Below are 22,314 nucleotides of genomic sequence, written 5' to 3'. Positions count from 1 at the left end.
ATGTGCCACAGTGACCCACAGGCGTTTTGCATTTGGGACGTCTGGTACCATGTTTGCTGCTCTGTGCGACAGCCGCTTCTGCCCACGCGGGTTGGGCACCAGCACCCCTGTGCGGGTCAGGGGAGAGAGACAGAGCCGTGCATCCAGTGTCAGCCCGGAGGAGCCAGCCAGCACTGGGCTATGCCTGGCTGGTGTAAACTCGCCCACGTCTGGTACTTCCACCGGGCCATACGCCCCCCACCTGAGCCGGTGCAGCGCCGAGCAGGGAGGCGGCACTGAGGGAGCCCAGGGGCTTCAGCCCCTCGGCCGGGGGATGCCACCCTGCCCGGGCAGCGATAGCAGGGCAGGAGCGGGGGTACCCGAGGGGCCGGGCATTGGCAGGCTCCCCTTCCAGCGGCAGGAGGTGTCCATCACTCAGTTCCGCTTCATGACAAACTGCCAAAGTAGATCTGTGGAAAAGTTGCTTTTTCCATTTTTAGCCATTTTATTGCCTCCATGTGGTGATCCAGCCCCGGCAGCAAACACATTGCTTAAGCATGAACATTAGAGGCGTCCGGATAAATAAAGCTGGTGTGGATGCCTAGACACCTCCAGGTTTCTCTGCTTGCAAGGGAGGAATGTTTTGTAAAGCTGACAATTTTGCTTTCAGTCTTTGTATCTTTGCAGGGCATGTCTTTTCCATGACATGTTTGCTGTTTACTCCTGACTCCACGTAAACAACAGCTTTCTGGCACTTTCAGCACACGCCCGGCCCTGCCACCTGTGTCAACAGGAGCCCCAGGAGTCAGCCCCGAGTGGGATCCCCCACACGGGGGGGGGGGGAGCCAGTCACCGTGCCGCTGCCGGAGCTGCCCCGGCGTAGTGGGAGGCAGGAGCCCACTGAATTGCTGCAGGAGATTCCCCGCTCATCAGCCAGCGCCTCGCAGCACAGGGGCTGGAGGAACCACTGCTGCGAGCTCTGGAGAAGGTCCTGCCCCCCCTTCACCCATTCCTGAACTGAGCTGGCACTGTGTTTTGCTGCCAGCCTTACACCTTCCTCTCCTTTGTCTTCTTTTCTCCACCTCCGTTAGCCCCCTTGCAGGCTCCCACCGGTGCCCCCCTCTCCTCCTCACCTCTCCTGGGTTCCTGGCTCTCTTCCCAAGTTGATCTTTCCCATCCTTTCTCCATCTCTCCCAGGCTCTCCAATCTCCCTGCTGGGGTGGGATTTACCAAAGCAGCTCGAGACCCCGCTGCCTTGCCCGGCATTACCCCTGAAGGCCCCTCACCGAGTCCTGTCCCTCCCAGGCCAGTTGCAGCTCATTGCACAGCCCTGGACGCTGGTTTGCCCCAGGACAGTTTCTCTGAATGCCCCCAGGAAGCCTCTCGTGCCCCTCCCTTCCCACCCTGCCCAGGGCAGCACCCAGCTCACGGGACCGCAGGGGCTGTGGCCAGACAGCACTCACGACACAGGCACTGTGGAAGGGATTTGGAGCTTGTCCCTGTCCCTCAGCCCTCTTGCCTCGCTTCCCCCCGAGGCACTGATCATGCCAGGCCATGAACTGACAGCAGGCAAGAGCCGCTGCTGAGGGGCTCCTGGCTCGGTGGTTTTGCCAAGGAGAACCCGGTCCAAGGTCTCATCCCAAGCACAGGCAGCTGATGGGCAGGCAAAAAGAGAAAGACGGCGGAAATGTAGGGATCAGAAGATTATTACAGAAATACACAAAGAAAGTCTGTGCCAGGAGCACATGAAACCTATTAAAAAAAAGGGAAGCAATAAAATGCATACTGGAAATAGCAAATAAGATTAAAGGTGATATTCTACCCTTGATGTCTTCAGGTTGTAGCAGAAGAGATCAAGGTTAGAATTCATTTCCAGAGCCAAAAAAAGTCCTCGGGGCCAAAGTGTCATTGTTAATCCAGTTTTCTATGTCTAATATGTATGTCATTAACAACCTTTTGATTCTGAGCTGACAAACTGCCACCTTCCTTTGTGCTGGGAATTGATGGCTGAGCAGTACATGTACCTGGACAGGGGGGATCTTCAGTGCCACAGGGCAGCTGCGGCTGAGCTGCTCCAGCTTCACGGCCCTGGCAATGTCCTTGAACGCCTGCACGAAGCCTCTGCCGCGGGGTCTGCTGCTTTCGAGTGTCTCCCAGTTCTCCCTGTCCTGGCAGGAAACTTGGAGCTGGAAAAAGGACATTTCAGTGTTTTGCAGCCAGGAAGCAGAGGAGCGAGGGACACAGCCGAGCCAGATCTGTGGGCAGCAGCGAGGTGCCCGGAGCGTGCGAGGACAGGGGTCAGGGCTGATGGTGCTCGGAGTCCTGCTGCATGTCCCCCCGGGCCACTGCGGGTGCTGTGATGGGGCGCGTGCCAGCGGGACCCAGCCATTCCCAAACACTGGGAGCCCACTGGGACTGTGTCCTCTCTCCCGCTCCAGCCAATGCCGAAGGCTCTGGCATCACTGCAGTGGCCGTCGGCGCTCGGGTGGTTCTCCCTCCCTCCTCTTCGGTGCAGCCCTTGCACCATCCCAGCCCTGGAGAGAGCCCGGGGCTTGGCGATGCGGAGGACGGAGGTGATATTCAGTCCCATCAGCTAATGGCACTTCAGCTGCCCTGGCCTCAGAGCTGCTTCCGAGGGCTGATCCCATCTCCCACAGCCCCCTCAGCTCACCACCACCCAACTCAACGCCGGCTGGCAGGTCTCCCAGCTCTGAAGTGTGGGGTCTCCCCAGGGCAGCGGAGTCCAAAAGTGCCTGTCAGACAGCAGGGTGGAAGCGGAGACTTTCCAAGCTGCCTTGAATTGAGTCTGAAACTCCTGTTAAGCCTCGTTAATCAGTTGTAAATGCACTGTATTCTGAATAAGGCCAGAAACAATAAATTTAATTTTGACTCTGACTCAAGCTACTTTGGTCCTAATTCTGAGCCTCTTGCCCAGCTGGAACAGCCAGCCCTGGCCATGCTGCACAAACTCATTTGATTCTGAAATGCATTTTTAAGCAGGATGGAGCGGTGCTTAAAAGCTAAATGGCTTCCCTCGGCTGTAATCACTGCTAGCGGAGTCCTGGAATGAAAGGGATAAAGTCTGGGGGCGGGAGGAGGTTTTAATCTTGCTGAGTAGATTACAGAGATTACTGCAATTTAATCCTTACGTATCTGTCACTGACGCTGCAAAGACCATAACTGGAGGTGGGCAGGGGTGCACCGGTGCCCTCCGAGCTCCTGCCCCTCGTAGCGGACAGCCGTGCCACAGCCCCGCCGCCCACCATGCCGGAGGCGATGGCTGCTCCCGCTGGGATGTGGTCCAGCGGGCACCGACCCTAGCGCTGCAGCTGGCAGATGAGGATGCCAGGTGGGGCTGACCCTCCGTCCCCAGCCACGACTGGGCAGAGGAGGCAGCCGCCACGGGACCGTGGGCCAAATCCAGCCCACGGGGCTGGGCACCTCCTGGCTGTGCTGGGGCTGGAGATGCACGAAGGCCTGAGGACGAGCTCCTGCCACGAGGATGACCCACAGGCTCCTCATGTCCTGGATCCTCCCTCTCTCCACCACGAGCATCCTTCCTACCCTTGAAGGAGCCAGAGGCACCTCCCTGGTGTCGGAGGGCTCTGGGTGGCTGTGCTGGGTCTGTCTGCATCTCATGCCGCGGAGCCGCTGTATGAACAGCGCGGTGCAGAAAATGATGCAGTCGTCAGAGTTCATCTGCACACTGCAGCAGACAGGGACCCTGTAACCGTCCTCTGCTCCTCATCATTACACCATCACGCATGAAGCTCTCCCAGGCTCTCCACAGCAGCTGCTTAGGTTAAATCTCATTATCATTCCTTGGGGATCACAGGGGCAGGAGCTCGTTCTCCAATAACTAGAAATATCTCTTTGGCTCACAGACCTTCACAATTATATTTAACTGCAAATGAGGAATCTGTACTCAAACACAAGCTGGTAAATTTTTTTTAAAGCTTGTTTTCAGTGTTGCCTCATGTTCAGCCCAGCTCTTCTATAGCTTTGTAACCCCTTCCTTGCCTTACATAAACTTTAAGGCAGAAAATAAGAAGCAAGCTGCCCCATTCACACTGAAGGGAGAGAAGCGGACAATTCACACTCACTCCCGACACTCCTGTGTCCTCTGGCACTGTCACTGGCTGGAGGAAGGCCTGCCCTCTTCTTCCTCACTGCATTGGGGAGACCCTCTCCCCATGCCAAGAGATGTCGCTCCCCATGTTGGAAGCCACAGGCAGGCTAAAAAGCCACACAGAGCCACGAGAGCAGGGTGTGCTGGCAGAGGTCTCAGGCTGCAGGAAAGCCATTGCTCCAGGGTGAGCAGCCCCCCAGCCCAGGAGGTGCCTGCAGGGACCCCAGCACCCACATCAACCTACCTGCACCATCTCCTGGGGACCACTGGGCACCTGCAAGTGGTTTCCTCCTCTTCTGACCCCTCTGGGCAAGCAGCCCAGTGGCTCTGATGCTGGGGGGCCCTGGGACCACCCAGGCATGGCAACAGAGCACCCACCTGAGCCTCACCCGAGCTCCCTGCCCTGTCCACAGGGCCAGCCCACACAGCACCAACCCCACTCCTGATACACCCACACGGCTGGAAGCTTTTCAAGCCTCCCCCACGGTCAATTTAAACATCCTGACTAATCACCTCCACGCTCCTCACCTGGGGCAGCGGAGCAGCCCAGAGGAGACCTGCACCCACCAGGTCTCTCCCTGGGGATGCTCGTTAGGGACCCAGCTGCTGGGCTCGTCGGGCAGCCCGGGGAGGGACGGTGCGGCCACACCAGACGCAAGAGGTTGTGACAGGCAGAACAGCAGAAGCTTCAGTGGCAGCTTTGCACTAAAATTAACTTATTTGAAAGCAGTTTCTGGTGCATTTCCACGGGAGCCCAAGCTGTGAGCAAGTGAAGCACATGGGCGGGAGCGAACAAGCGACGTACTCCCCGTCTCGGCGAGCTGCAGGCAGGGACATGCGGCGTGTGCGGGCAGCTGCTGGGCAGAGCACGCTGGCAGCGCAGAGCTGCGGGTCGCTGCCAGCCCGGGCGAGCAGGAGAGTCTGCGGGGCTGGATCCGTCCTGCTGTGCACGACGGGCCGTGCCTGGAGCAGGGCTCCCGGCGGCTCGCACTGCCCGCGCTCTCCTCCCTGCAAAACCACCAGCATTGACACCTCTCTCTGGCTGTTGGGAACAGCCTAAACCAGCCGCCGGTGACATTGCGGCGTCCTCTGACTGCGCAGGAGGTGGCAGATGTGGCGACCGGCGGAGGGGAGGCGGGAGGAGAGCGCCCGCTGCGAGGGGCTCCCAGCCCGCTGCTCACAGGCTTCCCCAGCCCGGTGCCCTCCTGCAGCTCTGCTGGGCAGCGTGGCCAGCGACCAAGAGCCCCCTCCGGCCCGGCCTCCCCTGCTGCGGGTACTAGTTCCCATTACGGCCCACGCGAGCTCCGGGGAGTAAATGCACCTCAAGGAGAGGCTCCGTCTGCTTTCATATCAGTCGATTACGCCTGCCCCTGCTGAGGGTCCCAGGGGCACGGGCTGCCCTGCACCTCCCCGCATCGGGCGCCTATACCGCCGGAGCGAGCGCTAACCGCCCCGGCTGGGGCAGCGCTTGGGGAGCCGCAGCTTCACCGCACTGTGCCGCGAGGAGCCGGCGGGGGCTCGTGGTGCCCCAGCTGCTAAGGGCTGCTGGTCTGCCAGCACGGGGCGGGACGCACATTGGGGCGGCCGCGCTCCAGCTTCACCACGGGGCGCGGCCCCGAGCCCCAATTCATGCTGGTGCCGCGAAGCTGCCCCGGCTGCCAGGGCCCGTCGTGGCACGGCCCAGCAGCACCGCACGTGCGAGGCGCGGGAGGAGCCGCATGGCTGCGGGGCTGCTGCTCTACCTGCCGGTGCGGCCGCTGGCTGCGGCAGACGTGTTTCCTGGCAAGCGTGCATCCTTCAGATCAGAAGCGCTCTCCAGCAGGAGCACTTTGAAACACCCTGCCTGCTATTTTTAATGGGATTGAAAAGAGAACAAAACCATTTAAGAACTTGAGGAATCAAAGCAAGTGTCCCCATGTCACACCCAACGCTCACAGCTATATCCTGATTAATGACAAGAAAGAAAGGGGAAACAATATTTAATCACACCTTGTTTATACTGGAGCCAAAAATCAAAGCACTGCGTTCCTCTTTCATGAGAAAAACGAGGTGGGCATTTCCCCTCTGGTGATTAAGTTTCCCAGTACAAGCACATCAATTTCCGTGATTTGGCACGGGGTCCTCTATCACACCACAAACGAGGGCTTCCTTAGCAACAAAATATTACAAACACCGAGCCAGATCCATACACAAGACACCGATGTACATCTATCATTTTGTCTGGATTATCTCAATATGCTTCTCCTTGGGGAGCTGGAGATAAAGCAGCTGCAGCCAAACCACCGTTAACAATCGGCACGGCTGCAGCAGCCCTCAGCCCAGGACACCCCAGTGCTCCAGCCACCATCCCCGCGTTCCCCGGGCACGCGGCCCCGCCTGGGCACCGCTGCCCACGTGTGCATGGCCGCACTCGTGAGGTCGGCGAGGCCCGGGCGGTGCGGGGCACGAAGGCTTCAGTGGGCCGAACCCGGCGGGCTGGACACGGGACCCCGCGGGGCCAGACCCCGCGGCGCCGGCAGCAATGCCGCGGTGCTGCTGCTGGCCGTACCTGCGGCCGGAGCCAGGTCCCGCGTCGCTGCAGCCGTGCGGACCCCCGTGCGGAGGAGGGGGCGGGGCGGGGTCTCAGCTGTGGCAGCGGGCGAGAGGGGTGACGCACCCAGGGACCGCAGGAGCCGCCGTGGGGACACCGGGTCAGCTCCCCACCCAGAAAAGTGGGTCAGGCAGAGCATCACCCCCGCAACGCTCGGTCCCCGGCTTCCCTCCTGCCCGCATTGATTTGCTCTGGATTCCTTGATTAATTACCCTCAGAGAAATGCAAGGTCTGTTAATTACCCCTGATTAATTAGGGTGAACTTTTAATTGTATCCTTAAGCTGAGATGTGCCGTTCAATAGGCTCCATAATTAGTGACCCAGCAATCTCTTTTAAACCAATTAGCCCAGTGTAACAAGTGAAACGAGCCGGGAGCTGCCCAGTGGGCAGGGGTGCTCCGGCGGTGCCCTGGCACGGCCGCGCTCAGCTGGGCTGCGCTGGCTGTGCCACGGGGACGGCAGAGCGGGCAGCGGTGGCTGCCAGCCTCGCATGGGGCCCTGTGAGCCAGCGCCATCCGTGCAGAGCTGTCCCCGTGCTGTGTCCCCCACATCCCATGGGACACGGCAGTGGTTGCAGTGGGCCTGGCCCCGGGGTGCAGCGATGCCGGGAGGCTGCAGCGAGGGGCGGCCGCAGCCACCTCCGCTGGCAGGGACTGTCCCCATGCCCTCCCCTCCCTGGGGACCCCGGGCAGGTTTCATGTCCCTGAGGAGCTCCTCTGCGAGCTGTGATGTACCTGGTTAAAAACACAACCCAGCCTCCATCCAGAGACGGGGAGAGGCAGGGACTGATCGGGTTTAAAAAGTCCTTTCAGCTCTTTGATCGACTGACATCCCCCAGAGCTGGCAGCCGCTGCAGAAATGCCCTCGGGGGCAGCGCTGGCAGAGCCAAGGCCGATGGCTGCGCCGGCTGCCTGGGGGCCCCACGGATGTCCCCGGCGTCGCGGCGGCAGCTCCCGGCCGTGGCACGGGTGTGGCACCTCAGGGTGCCCCAGCGGTGGCTGGAGCGTGGGGACGCCGTGCCTGGCAGAGGGACGGCACCCACGGTCAGCCCGCTGCCCCGCTCGCCCTTCCCCACGAGGTCCTTCCGTCCTTCCGTCCTTCCGTCCCTCTGCCTGGCACTTGCACACTTGAGCAAAAGGCCCGGGCAGGCAGAAGAAAACTTTCTTCCCATTGACATATTTTCATCATCTGCTGCAATTTAATATCCAGGTCAGGAAGCAGGCGGAAACCAGCCCCGTTGTCCTGGCTGATGGGGACAGGAACAGTTGCTTATGAGCGCTCGTTCACCGAGTCAATTAACTGCACCAACAAAACGAGCCGCTCGCCCCCTCCTGCTCCCGCTCCCCTCTCCTGGCAGAGCTGAGCGGGTCAGGCCGGTGGCGTGGGGAGCGCAGGGAGGGACGGCGCAGGCACCCCGGGCCACGCGCTGCCCGGGGGCAAAATCCTGCAGAGAAACTGGAGCAGCACGGGCTCATCCCGGGGCCGGAAGGGCAGCACGTGCCGGGGGCAGGAGCGGGGTCCGGCCATGGTGAGACCCCCAACTCAATCCTTCCGCTGGGCTGGGGGGGCCGCGTCTCAGACACGCCTGTGGAAACGCTCCAGCTTGTGCTAAGCGGGAGCCAGAGGTGGGGGGCTGCGCCTTCCCCAAAACCCCAGCTCTGCCGGTCAGGTGCAGCAGCCGCCGGCCGTCAGGCTCGGCAGCGGGGCACTGCCGGCTGCGGGCGGGGGCCAGATCCCGTCCTCTGGCTCCGCGCACTTGTCCTGCTGCCCCCTGACAAACGGTCCCCTCCCTGCCTGCCTGGCGCCACGGGCGCTGCCGCTGCCTGCCGCTGCTGGGAGACTCATGTCAGAGCCGCCTGGGGCCCAGAGAAGTCATTAGTAATTAATTTGGTTTCTAATCCTCTAATCCAGCTGCTCCTTGATTTGATAAGCAAAAAATCTGCTCCGGCCACATGGTCCTTGTTCCATCCGATATCTCCCCTCGGAGGCACTGGCAAGGACGGGTGCCACCCCGTGCTCTTTTCATGCGTCCCCAAGCCCAAGGGCCAGCCCGCCACGCTGCTCTTCCCCAGGGCAGAGGACTCCGGCATCCTGCCCAGCCATGCTGTGCCATGCTGTGCCATGCCGTGCCATGCTGTGCCATGCCGTGCTGTCCCATGCTGTGCCTTGCCATGCCGTGCCTTGCCATGCCGTGCTGTCCCATGCTGTGCTGTGCTGTCCCGTGCTGTGCCATGCTGTGCTGCGCCATGCTGTGCCATGCCGTGCTGTGCTGTGCCATGCTGTGCTGTCCCATGCTGTGCCATGCTGTGCCATGCCGTGCTGTGCTGTCCCATGCTGTGCCATGCTGTGCCATGCCGTGCTGTGCTGTGCCATGCCCAGCTGCTGGAGCAGGTGCAGGGGACCGCGCTGGCCTCATCCTGCTGGGCGCAGGCGCAGGACTAAAGGGGTCGGACCCCAATCCCAGCCCAGAGCAAAGGGGCTGACGAGACCATGTGCCCCCCAGCTCGTTCTTTACTGGACCTGCAGCCGAGGCAGGACAATTCCCACTTCTGTTTCAGGGCTGAGTTCAGAAGGTACTGCACACCGCGGGGCGCGAGGTGAGGAGCCTTCCCTGTCCCACTGTCCCACTGTCCCACTGTCCCACTTGGAGTGGGCAGGGCCACCAAGTGGCTGTGCTCTGGTGGCAGTGGCTATGAAACCCCCCCTGCCTGTGGCACAGCCGTGGTGCCGTCCCAGGGGCTGCACCCCATCGTCCGGTGTACCCAGCACCCCGGGCCCTATTTCTTCTCTAAAGCAGCGCAGCAAAACAGGAGCCGTGTGCCCGGTCCGGTCCCCCCCACCCTGCCGGCTCGGCGGGCACAGGGCCACAACGCCACCCACGGGGCCGCCGGCCATAAGCTGACCGACGGAGCAGTCGGCAGTGGGGCTGCGGCACAAAACAGGATGAGGGAACATCACAGATGAGAGGCCAAATCCTTCATTAAATCCCACATTAATCTCTAAGAACAGCGATGTCAAAAATCTTAGCAGCAAAATTAAATTTTGTAGCTATATTTCAGCTGCACAAAATCAATATTAATTACAGTGAGAGAGACACTGCTGCGAGAGGGCCTGACCCACTATTTACCCACTGCAGTAAAACTCCAGCTTGGTAACTTGTTTATATAAAATAACTGCACATGTTTTTGTGGCAAATGGCTTCCAATCTGGCGGGTGTCAGGGCTGAATACAGATGTCGCTGGGACAGCAGAGGAGAGGCACCAGGGAGCAGCGTGCGGCCGGGGCCGGGGCGGGTGCTGAGCAGGGACCGGGAGGAGAAGGTGGCTGTGGGTCCCCGGAGAGCGGTCTGTGGGTGGGCTCTGGTCCGGCAGCACCATGCCCGGCTCCCGGCCCTGGGCTCCACGGCAGCTCCTGCGCCGGGGCCGTGTGCCCTCTGCACCGGGCTCTGCTCCTCGGGGATTTACTTTCATCCAGAACAAAGCTCGTGTCAGAGGGTTAAATCCTGTGTTTAAATGTATTTTCCTTTCAGTTACATTAAAAATGAGTCCCAGAGTGCCACGAAAACCCAAGTGGGACCTTTCCTGTTCATCAGCCCCCTGGGCAGGCTATTGCCTTCCTTCAGAAATCCTGTTTTATTCGCTCCGCTTTGGTCAGCTATAACCAGAGACAAGCTGGAGCATGGTCTGCAGCAGAGCCTGCCTGCCTGCCCTGCCTGCCCTGCCCGCCCTGCCCTGCTGGGGCTGGGTGCTCTCCGTGGCCCCTCTTGCCCAAATGGCTTTGCCGGGGGCACGTGCAGGCAGGGCTCCGGGCTCTGTCCCCCTGCCCAGCGAACCCCAGCGCTGCCTGGCGCAGGCAGCCTGGCTGCCCGTGCAGGGGCTGCACCCAGCTGCAAACAGGCGCCTGCCGGTGGGGAGGTGGGATGCGTGAAGGAAGGGGTTTGGTCTGAACGGCTCCTGTCGGTGTGGGATTTGGGAGGGCAGGGAAATCGTTGCAACTTAGTCATGAAAACTTGACTCGCCCATGTGGGAAAAGCAGACCCCAGCCGTGTAGGTGAGGATATCCCCGGGCAGGTCACTGCAAAGGGATGCCTGCCAAAAATCCAGCCGCTGGACTTGCAAGGACCAGGCTGCAGGCTGTGTGTCCCCACGGACACAGCTGGAAAACAGTCAGGGGCGGAGCGGGACGTGCCTTTTGCTGGAGCAGGGGCAGGGGCACATCTGGCGGGGCAGGGGCACATCTGGCCGGGGCAGTGGCCCAGCTGCCCAGCTGCCCGGTGTGTGGGCAGCCTGTGCAGGAGCAGGGGTGGGCAGGGGTGTCCCCGCACGCCCCGACCCCGCGGCTCCGTGCTCGCCAGCACCCGGGCCCCGGCCAGGCCAGGCATGGGCATCCCGGGCTGCCTGTCGCAGGCAGTTAGTGTCACATTAGGAGATGATCCAGAACAGGGAGTTTGGGGGCAAAGGAATTAAAATGGGAGGGAGAGTTTTAATTAGAGAAAGAAGTCAGAGCCCGTAATCAGCCGGGTGAATGACTGCCCGCTGTGGGGAATTCTCCGTATGTCAAATGGCATCAATCAAAATGCCACTTCTTATAAAGCTGCCTCTGCGCAGGAGGGGAGGCTGCTCTGTCCCTGTGCCCAGGGCCGTGCATTGTCCCCAGCTGCGGTCCCCCGGGCTCCCAGGCACCCCACGGCGCAGGGGAGCAGGGCCAGGGCCAGCCTGTCCCGTGCCCCCTGCGGAGCTGGCACCGGCAGCCCTGCACCGGGCTCCTGCGCTGGGCTCGGTGGCTGTGGCGTGTGGAGGGTCCCGCTGCGCCCTGCTCCGGGGACCAGGCACGGGACGGCTTCTTCGGGGGCCATAACCGGCTCCTGTGCCTATCTCCAGGCTCATCACAGGTAACGGTAATTGCTGCAAACCTTTTTAGTTGTCAGAAATACAACGGGAGAGCGTTTCCTGGTGTGCTGGGGCAGGAGGTGGTGTCTGGTGAGCAGGAGGCTGATAAACGGCTCCCTTTGGTCCTGCGTCCACCCTCAGCATCCGCAGCCGCAGGGGCCCTCGGCAGCCTGGGCAGGCAGCCCAGCAGCCTCGGCGATGCCAGTCCTGGGCCCGGAGGAGAGGGGGCACGGGCTGGGAACAGCGGGACCCGGCCGAGCCTGGTCTGACGGCCAGAGCCCAGCAGCAGCACTGGGGCGCGGGAGAGGGGGGACAACGGGCTGGCTTTGGCCACCTTGTTCCTGCCGCATCTCGCTCTGCTGTGCGCAGGCTCCGGTGACTCACCTCCTGTCCATGCCGGGCTGTGCTCAGCTAACATCTGTAGGGGTTCCTATAGAAACATATTTCATGCACCAATTGTTTAACAGTGTGGAGGTAAAACGGTTCATGCTCTGCATTTCTGCAGGAGAGCAGCTTTCCTGGAGACAGAGCGTTGGAGGGGGAAGAGGACCGCTGCCGTGCTGAGCCGCAAGGAGGGCCAGGCCGAGCCGCGCGGGACGCGCAGACGCAGCGGGAGCGACGCGAGGCTGAGGCAGCCCCCGCAGGGAAGTGCCCCTCCTGCCGCTGGGGCCGCGGCCGTGGGCAGCGGGCCAGCACGAGCAGCCGAGGTGCCGCCTCTCCCAGGGTCTCCCCTGCTGTCTCCTCTGCGCTGGCCCAAGGACTGGGTCACGAGTACGCCCTGAAGGGCTGCGCTGTCCGCTGCCTGGGGCTCCCTGCCCCGTCTCCCCGTGCGCAGGGTGTTCTCACTGCGCCAGCAGCTGAGCTAAACACTTTTGACTCTATTTATTACTAAAAAATTATGCAACTGGGTCGTGTTCTTGCTATTTTTTATGCATGAGCCAAGCAGCAAATTCCATTATTTAAAAAAACTGTTTTAGCTAGTGATGCACTAGACCACGCAAGTAAATGCCCAAAATAATTCCAGCTGACACCTTTATGAAGGCAGAGTGAAGTTTAAAGTCTACACAAGCCTTTCATTTGTAATCTCGCATCCCTCCTAACTGGCTTCTGGGAGCTGCGCTTTCATCTGGCTCTTTAATCCCCTTCGCTGGCTGTGCCCAGGCCCGGGGGGGTGCAACCCCCCGACCTCGGCGCAGGACTGAGCCAGCAAGGGGCCGGGAGGCTGCCCTGCTCCAGCGCCTGCTCGCGCACCCGGGGCAGGCTGTGGCCCGGAGACCCTGCTGTGACGGCAAACAACATCTGCCAACATCTGCAAACATGGCACGCGGGGCGGAGACGCAAACCGGGAAGATCTTTAAGGGCAAAAATCGTGCAAAGAAATAGGGAGAGGCTGAGGCCCAGAGGGAGCCTGGGGGAAGCTCCCGGAGGTTCCGTGCAGCCCCTTGGGTGCCCTCCCACCCCCCGGGTGCACAGGGGGACCCTGGGGACCCTCCCCAGGTAGAGGCAGGGGTCGTGGGGGACCAGCCCGCTGCCCACAGCCCCCTCGGAGACGGCGCAAGGGGGAAGGCGCTGCTGAGCGCAGCCCCCAGCGAGGGACGGCGTAGGAAACGCAGGCGCTTCGTCTCCTTACTGCCCATCGCCTTGTCTCTGCCTATTTACTGACGGTTTTTAAACACACATCTACCCGTGGCCGGTGGCCGACGCTTTGTCTCTCTGAAGGCTGGCTTCGCCAGTGGCTTGCTCCGAGAGGCAGCGAGCCTGCAGTTAATCACACCAACCTGATTATTTCCAGCTAAATTCCACCCTTCAGCCTGACCTTGCTACTTTAATGAACAGGACGCTGAGATTTTTCTTACCATAAAAAATTTTGGTTGACCCCAAAAGTAAAAGATGACAAACAAACCCTGATATAAATAACCTGGCCTCTGGAAAAAGGCATTAAAGGTAACTTATCAATTAGCCGTTTTCTCACCAATAAATCACCGTACTGTGGCATCTGACCCTGGCTAGGCTGACATTTCTATAACCCATTTGCCACCGTTCATGTATTAAATGGCTTCCAGTCACCCTAAATTTGGAGATTTTAATCTCCTATATTAAGTCAGTGGTTCTTAGTAATTCACTGAATTTATTTTTATTGGCTTTGTAAATCAGAGTTATCCATGTCAGTGACCGTGGTCAGGGAGAGAAGCGTTTGTCTGTGAAATTGGGTTGACACAGACCATTGACTGCAATGATAACAGGTGATTTGCAGGGCTGGCTGGACAAGCCATTTACACCAAGCAGATTATAATATAACAATAAAAAGGTTTCATTACCGGAAAAACAGTCGAAGCCTCGGCACACCTGGACGAAGGAGGCAGAGTGGGGAAGGGGCACCCGTGCTCCGCCACGCTGGTGCTGAGCCCCTGGGATGGGGACACAGCCGAGGGTGCAGGATGGGCTAAACGAGGGATAACGCCTCTAACGTCAGTCTGCCTGGATGCCAGCCTGCGCCCGCTGCCCTCTGCCCAGGGGCACGCCGCTGCGTGCTGCTCCTGCTGCAGGGCTGCCCTGCGCCCGGCGGGCTGCGGCATCCCCCCAGCCGCTGAGACTGTCCTGACCTGGGAGAACGGGAACTCCCAGACAGTGAACAAGCGCCATTCTTAAGGGCTATTGTGATTATTTAATTGGCTTCAGGCTAAACATCGATTCCTGCAGAGAAATGGGCACCCCCGGGAAAACAACCCGTAATTAATATGTTTGCCAGCCCATGCTGGTGCTGCCTTTGAACATGCTCCGGCATCAGCACCTGCGGCTGGAGCGCACGTGGGCTCGGCGAGCAGACACGGTGGTGCATCGGCCTCTTCCCGGCTGCCCCGTGAGCGGCCCCCGAGCTGCACCGGGCTCCCCGCGAGGGCAGGGCTGAGGCGTGCCCGCTCCCAGCAGCGCGGCTGCGCCCCGGTCCCCGCGGAGGGGACGGAGGGCGTAGGGGCACCCCCCGCACGGCGGGCGCTGGGGCGGGCTGCGGGCTGAGGGCGCAAGCCTGGCGCGAGGAGCGGCTGCGTGGCGGCTGGCACCGAGGCACGGCTCCACCGGCACTGCGCTTCCCGGTGGTGCGGCTCGTAAATCTGAGGCTGAGCAGTGGCTGGAGAGGTGGAGGAGAGCAGTGATTAACTGAGCGTGCGGAAGGTATGGCAGCCATCCCAGCCAGCTCTGCTGGGAGCAGTCATCGAGGGCTGTCATCAGCTGAGATTTACGCACAGGGCTGGTGGTAACTGTCTGATCTCCTCGCACGTTGGGGATGTGCTCTGGCGGGTGCTCCGTGGATCAGGAGGGATGGGGCTACGAGCCAGGAGCAGCTCAGCTCGGGTCAGGAGGAGCAGCACCGGGATGAGGGTCTGGCCGGCCCCAAGGGACCCAAGCCGGGCTGGGCTGCACAGGGGCTGCGGTCCCAGCCCCGGGACGGGCGCTGCCCCACGGCCCCGCGGTTCTGCCGCAGGCTCACGGGCGCCCAGCTGGGACCCGCTGCCCGATCCCGGAGACCGCTCTGCAGCCCGCGCCCCACGCGGCCCTGGGCACCGGGAGCTGGCCCGGGGCTCTCTGGGCACTCGTCTCCCCATGCGGGGCCCTGGGAGGCGAAGGGCTCTCGAGGAGACGTCTCACCCGTCCCTCTGCCCACGGCAGGCCCTTGCATTCAGTGCGTGGGAGCTGAGCCACTGAGCCGCACAGCCCGCTGCAGCAGGGGATCAAACAGGTATGGACCTGTCGGACATTTACTGGCCCTGTATAATGTATATAATGTACCACACATCTGCCTGCGATAGGAAGCACCGTTAGAGACAGTTTGTTATTTAATGGCCCTTCACAAGAAGGGGAATGAGGGTGGCGAGGGTGGCTGTGCCACCTCGTTCTGCAAATCTAGGTAGAAGCCTTGTCTGAAACGTTTACTCATCCCTGTGAAAGTGCTCGCGATGCTCCGGCGCAGCTGGAGGGATGCGACGGGGTCTGCGCTGTGTAGAGCACCTTGTAGCTGCTGGTGAAGCACATCCGCGGGTATTTAGGAGTAGCAATTCCCTGGCAGAGCTGAATAATGTCACCAGCTGTTGAACACGTGCCAGATGACCTTTCCCTGCACTCTCCACGAAATCCCATTAATCAGAAGAGCAGAGCAGAGCTAAGAACTCTTTAACAAAATTATTGTAATCTCTGGGTTTCTCATTCATCATGCAGCAGCTCAGCAGCCTCCGTACTCCCTGTGGGTGTTAGAGGATCCCCCAGTCTTTGCTTTGAAACACCCTTCCCCTTTCTTTTTCTGTCCTTTAGCTCCGCAGGCTTGTGGTTCCTTTGCCTATTAGAGCTTTGCAAATTCCCACTCACCAGGCTTGCAGGTTTGCTCATTCTTAGCGGGCACCTTATGGCACCTTCCCAGATCGCTGGCAGAGCGGCAAGAGCCGTGGGGGCTGCGAGCTGGCAGGTGGGGGTGCTGCTGCCGGCTGCCAGCGCAGCAGAGGAGCCAGGAGCGGAGGAGAGGCAACGCAGCGACCCCGTCTTGCTGGAGGGTGGCGAACCCCTCCCTGTAGCAAGTGCCCGCACGTGTGCGCACGCGTGTGCAAGGACGTCCTCTCAGCTCCGGTGCAACCGCCCCGGCCCGTGGGGGGATGCCACGCGTGGGGCCGCGGTGCTGGGGCTGCCTGGCGCTGCGGGACCCCCGGCCTCGCAGGCGGCTGCAGGGCTGCAGCTGAAGCACTTTGCAGAGTCCCTGGTGAGCCGGTGGCTCGTGGCGGGCCACGCTGAGCTCCTCCATCATGGGTGATTCGAGCTGACTTGGGTCTGTGAACCAGAGCCACCTCTGAATATTCCCACTTTAATCAGGCTGTCCTCTGGGGAAGGGGCTTGTCAAAGTTGGTATTTTTGCTGCAAGACGAAAGAAAAAATATGTAAATGAGAGGCAGAGAGAGAGAGCAGATTTACAGCTGTGATCGGCTGCCTGGCATGGAAATTCCCAGAAAGGCTTTTGCCTGGAGCACACTCAGACAAGCGGCTGTTAACCCCGGGTCCGCAGGACCTGTAAGCGTCCTGCACTCCTCACGGGGGGATGTGAGGCTGAATTAGCCCTTTTCCCCAGGAAAACATGAGTGCTGCCGGCTGCTGCTGGCACCGGATGTCTCGGGAACGGAGAAACATGGGCTGCTCATGGCACGCAGGCACGTTGCTCCCCAAGCACCAGGGAATGCAGCTCCGTGTTCCTGGCGGCCCCGGTCCCGTGCCGTGCCGTCACGGCAGCGCCAGGCTGGGGACCTCCGTCCCGCACCAGCAGCGGCGTGAGCACCCTCAGCTGCAGCTCCTGCTCGCACTCGTTTAACATGCAGGAACCTGTGACAGGGCTGAATCCCTCAGATGTGTGCACAGATCTGGCGCCTTTGATTTGAGGAGTCTGAGCTTGTCCTGGTGTTTCTAATGAGGGTGCGCTGCAAAGCAATAGGATCTGGATTGCTGCGTGATGCTGTATTTCCAAACTAACAAGAAAAGGAGATCAGTCGAGGTAACGATTTGCCTTTTCAAAGCTTTGCAAGCAACAAAACACGGGTCAAATGCAGACAGGAATAATTCCGGCCAGAGCTTGCCTATTGCCCATGCGGGGAGCGCGGGGGCTGCTCTGCCCGGGGCCCTGCCAGCGCCCGGTGCGGGGCCGTGACGGGTGACGGGCAGGCAGGGTGGGAGCTCTGCCACGGCCACAGCAGGTCCCATCCCGCCTCCGCTGCCCTCCCGCGCACGGCTGCCGGCGGCTCAGCCACCGACCCGGCCTCGCGCCCTCGCTGCCGCGGCCCCTCTCCTCCCACGGGCAGGGGACGGCTCCAGCCCTGCAGCAGCAACGCCCAGAGCCCCCAGCGCTGCACGGCTGCTGCCCCGTGAGGAACCCAAACTTCCCTTCCTGGGCAAAGATCTTCCTTGGTTGTTGGTAATCACAAATCAGGACGAAGAAAAATTTTCAGATATCTTGTGGACTGGACAGCTGGGGAGAAAGTGAGTTCGGAGACTGTGGAAGGATCCCACCGGAACATTGCAGCAGGGTAATGTGAATGTGACAGTGTCTCGTAGAAGAGAAAATACCGCAGGAAAGCTGGAACAAAACAACGAGGGAGAACTGTAATGAAAGATGGCATTTATACTTCAAATCATCTCCCGTTTTTCCGCTGAGAGTTTCATCACTGCTGACACTTTACTTCAGAACACCTCAGTGTCAGCGAGCCGGGGCTGGCGGTGGGAGGTATTTGGCCGAGAGGGTCTCGACCAGCTCCGGGGGCAGCGCCAGCCGACGCTGCCGGCGAGCTTCCCCCCAGGGGAGGGGGCCGGCCCCTGCCCACTCCTGCCAGCCTCCCGGCCAGCCTGGCAGCCTGGGGTTTGGGCCCCCAGCGGGCAGGCGCTGGGGATGGGGCTGCGCTGCCGGTTTGCCCAGCTCCGGTCTCGTGCGTTTGTTTGTCACGGGCAGGCCATGGTGGGCACGCGACTCCAGCAGCCCCCGGTCTCCCTGCTACCTTGCTGGCCGGGGCAGAGCTGCTTTCCAGGCAGGTCTCTACCCCAGGACTGGCTGCTCCTTTGGCTGCAACTGCAGGATCCCAGAGCTGCTAATTACCAGCTCCAGCCTGGCTCTGCCTTTTAATCCATGCAACATCTCGAAGAATTAATTTTCAGCTGTAGAGCAGCATTCAGAAATATCCCCCGGCGTCTCCCTTTTCAGTAAGTCCCAGCTTGCAAGGTTCGTGCTTAATTAGTGAGTTAAATACTCCAGAGCTCAGACTGGCTTGTTGTAACTCAAGTCCTCTCATGCTGCGGCATCCCTGCAGACACCCCCAAGCACAGAGGACGGCGCTGGGCTCGCGGCAGGGCTGAGCCGAACGCGTGGGGAGCTGCCGGTGGGGCGGCCGCCCCTCGCCCAGGCTGCACACTGCGGGTAGGCGTCAGCCTGGCGTGGCCCTTCCTCCCCTCCGGCGGCTCGGCCAGCACGGGGAGGCCTCTCGCACACCGAACGTCAGACACGGGGGGCTCAGGAGCAGGGAGCAGCCTTTCTAGGGACGATTTTTACCCCCCTTCAGAGAGTGGCAAAGATGGACCGAGTGGTCTCACATCCCTGCTCCCACCCCACGCCTGGCTCTGGCACTGGAACAAGGGGCAGGGTGAGCAGCCCGCCAGGCACCGGCGGCACCGGAGCGGTCGGTATTTCCAGGGTTCAGAGCATGAAGGTGGTTGCAGTGATGGGGGATTGCTTCAGCACCGAACCGAGTGCCACTGTCCCCGTGGCAGGCTGCAGCCTGGGGCTGGGGTCCGTGGCCGTGCTGACCCACGCCGCAGAGCTGCTCAGCCCTCGGTTCGCTTGGTCACAGCGGGAGACCCACGGCCCCGTGTGGGGAGGAATGGGCGACCAAAGGGAGATGGGGACTTTCCCGGGACACAAGCCCCGCTCTGAGGGCCCGGGGAAGGTGCAAAGCAGCGGCGGCAGCAGCGCGGCTCCGTGCACCACGTTTGCCAAGCCAAGTCGGCGGAAGAGCGGAAAGCAAAGGACAGGTAACTCACAGGACCCATGGAGTAAAACACCGACGACTCAAATGCAGCAATTTTAAAAAGCATCTATCACAGCAGAGCAGTCTGAACTCTGGCCCCGGTGAAGGCCAATTCTTCATGAGTAATCACTAGGTATAAGTACAGCACATCAATAATGCACATATTGATTGGCTCCAATGCTGCGCCACATACGTGCTCAAATCAATAATCCTGCTTAAGTACATGTACCACAAAACTTTCAAGAAATACCACCCCTACACTTCAGCACAACACCGGGCTGTCACCTCCTAAATGTATTAATTGACAACGCTCCCGTCACAGCCGCCTCCAGCCCCGGCCCTTCCCGCACCGGCAGAGACCCCCCCCAGCCCCCGCTGCCTGCACGAGCCCCTGCACGAGCCCCTGCGTGAGGACGACGCTGCCTCTGAGCCGGGCCTTGCCCCCAGCGCAGGGGAAAGGAGCCCGCTGATCACAGGCACTGAGTCCGGGGACGTGGAGAGAAGCAGGAGCGGGGCGTGGGGATGCGTCTGCAGGTGCAAAGCGTGTGACAAGCTGAAAGGCGGATGCAAATGGCTGCGCCGTCAGGAGCAGCGGATGAGATGAGCTCCGTGGACCGCACAGTTCAACAGTTTATTTCAGGGCTGTTAAACACTGGTTTACATATTTATTAAATTGAAGACAGTTTCTTCCTGTGAAAGCGTATCAGTGATTACTCTGCCTGACAAGCAGCCGCCGTCGGCTGGACACGGCGTCTGACTTGCAGCGCTTGGATTTTCTGTGTTGCCCTGCGATGGTGCTGCTCAAGCCGCTCAGCAACAGCCAGGAGTCCTCAGAAGCGATGGCTGAAGGGAAGATTTAGGAAAAAACCATCACGATGATCCCGGCACCAGGGTGCTGTATTCTGCGTGCCTGACATGGCACCTCTGATTGATGAGTCCTTCACTTCACTCCAATCTGTTCAGAGTTAGGCAATGGCAATCATTTTTTTCAAGCCTTGTCATATATAAAAGCAATTGAGTCAGCAGGCACCAGTTGTCTGGCACAAGAAGAGATTATATTTTTACAAGGTTTTGCAGAAGGTCTATAAAAGTTTGTTCTTTCTTTAAAAAATAAATACAGATATGTCAACGCCTCTCTGAAAAAAAAACCAGAAAAAAATTAAACTTGCAAATTGAAACATTATGTCTGCAAAAGATGTGCCTAAAGAGCCTTTTTATCACTCATATTGAATGACAAGGATTTTGTGTATAAACTGTGTTTCAGGCCAATGCCTTTGGAAAACTGGGAATTTCCCTGATAGTTCTGGTCCCAGGTTGCGGAAACGCTGCTGTTGCTGTATGCTTTCTCCCGCGGAGGAGAGCAGATGGGCCTGGGTGCCCGAGAGCACGTGCCAGGGCTCCGGCGCGCCCGCCGGGGCTCCCCCCGCTGCCCCGGGCAGCAGGACCGGCGATGCTCGCTCCGACAGGGCTGGGGGGGCCGCAAGCTGCTGGTGCCCCCCAGCTGGGTGGCAATGGCCAGCAAGGCGGGGACAGCCAGCCAGAGGCAGAGCTGGGGCTGGCACCGCGGTGGCACGGTGATGCCCTGGATCCATAGGGAATCCCCTCAGCCCCTCGCGGAGGGAACCTCGCGGGGCTGGGATTCCCGCTGGGGACCGGAGCAAGAGCCGAGACGGAGAGCGTTGCTCCTCGGCTTGCACTGCGCCCAGCAGCGCCAGGCAGCACCCAGCTGCACCCCCGAGGAGGCCCCGGGGGGGCTCTGCCGTGCTGCTGGCGTCGGTTCATTACCGCTGGTCGCTCGGCGGCTGTTGGAGCCGTAGGAAACGCCAACGTGAATCTGCAGCTATGGATTTTTTTTTGACAGAAGCTGACCCCTCGGGGTTGCTGTTCATTACGTGTTCGAGAAGGAGCTACTGTAGTTATAGCAAATCTTTTTATAATGATCTTTCATTGTAGATGTAGAGTATTAATTATCAGAAGGTATTAAAAAAAGCATTAGCCCTCTGACCCCGGGAGATGCACACGGGCTTTTCAAGTGTCTCCCGCAGATCTATGGGGGCCGTGGGCTGTTCATCAGGGCAGGGACAGGCGCCACAGGTAACGGGCGCCGGCACCGCTCATTTGTGGAGCTGAGCCTCCGTGCCGGGGGCCATCCCCGCCGGCAGCCCCTTGCCCTGCGCGGAGCAGCCGTGCCCCCTGCTCCTGGCAGCCCCTCGGGAGCAGGCTGCGCCCAGCACCCTTTGGGATCGCCCGACTCCCCTGCCCCACCGCAGCCAAATCTACCTGGGGGCAGAGACCGCTGAGCCCAGGGACGCTCCCTGCCCGTCCGCCCTGGGGGGGAGGTGATGGGCACCGTGGGGCTGGGGTGGCTCTGGCCCTGGAGGAACAGCCCCCTGCGCCCCTCGGCCCCCGGCTGCCCGCGGCACACAGCTCTGGTGGTACCGGAGCACCACGGGCAGCCCCGCTCGCCTCCCATCTGGACACGCTCTTTCTGTGCTTGAAATGCATGTTAAAAATTTGCCTTCGCCTTCATTAATGCTGGAATTTATTGCAGAAGAGAGAATTTCTTTATTTTAAAAAACCTATAGGTGGAACACAAGCAAATTGCTAGCTTTTACTAGCATATAAACTGGGAAAAACCTTTGAGATACATCTACATTACACTAAACTGCATCCATAATTCATACCTAAAGGAGAAATTTTTAGCTCCCTCGGAGGTTTGCTGGTATCTATTATTGATGGGACCATGTTAGGCAACAATAGGCTCCCTCTTATTCACACGCCATTTACTGGTTGAGTCAGGCTGCAGCACCTCCGCTCAGCAGCATGAGCTCTCAATTAGATTTTTGCAAGGATTTGGAAGGGATTTAGTTAAGAAGCTGAAGTGATGTGGACTGAGTCAGTTGGGAGAGTATTTCTAGAGGGATTCCCGCTCCCGGTGGTTAATCAATAGATCAGGAACGCAAAAGACACTCGGAACAATTAGTTTCTATTCAGATCTCTGAGAGCAGCATTTGCTCAGCAAAACTCTGGGGATACAAGTGTATTCTGAACTGGGAATGTTGTAATCCGTTAATCGCACTGACCGGAGGGCGGGTGGCCTGCAGTGGAGCGGAGAGGCTTGGGGCGGAATCACCGAGCCTTTAACTGTGCATTATGCTGGCGGGCCTCAGCTCCCTGCCTGGCAAG

This window comes from Ciconia boyciana, chromosome 13 (assembly GCF_034638445.1).
Source record: "Ciconia boyciana chromosome 13, ASM3463844v1, whole genome shotgun sequence".
NCBI lineage: Eukaryota > Metazoa > Chordata > Aves > Ciconiiformes > Ciconiidae > Ciconia > Ciconia boyciana.
The sequence above is the reverse complement of the archived record's forward strand: the minus strand, read 5'-3'. Positions refer to the sequence as shown.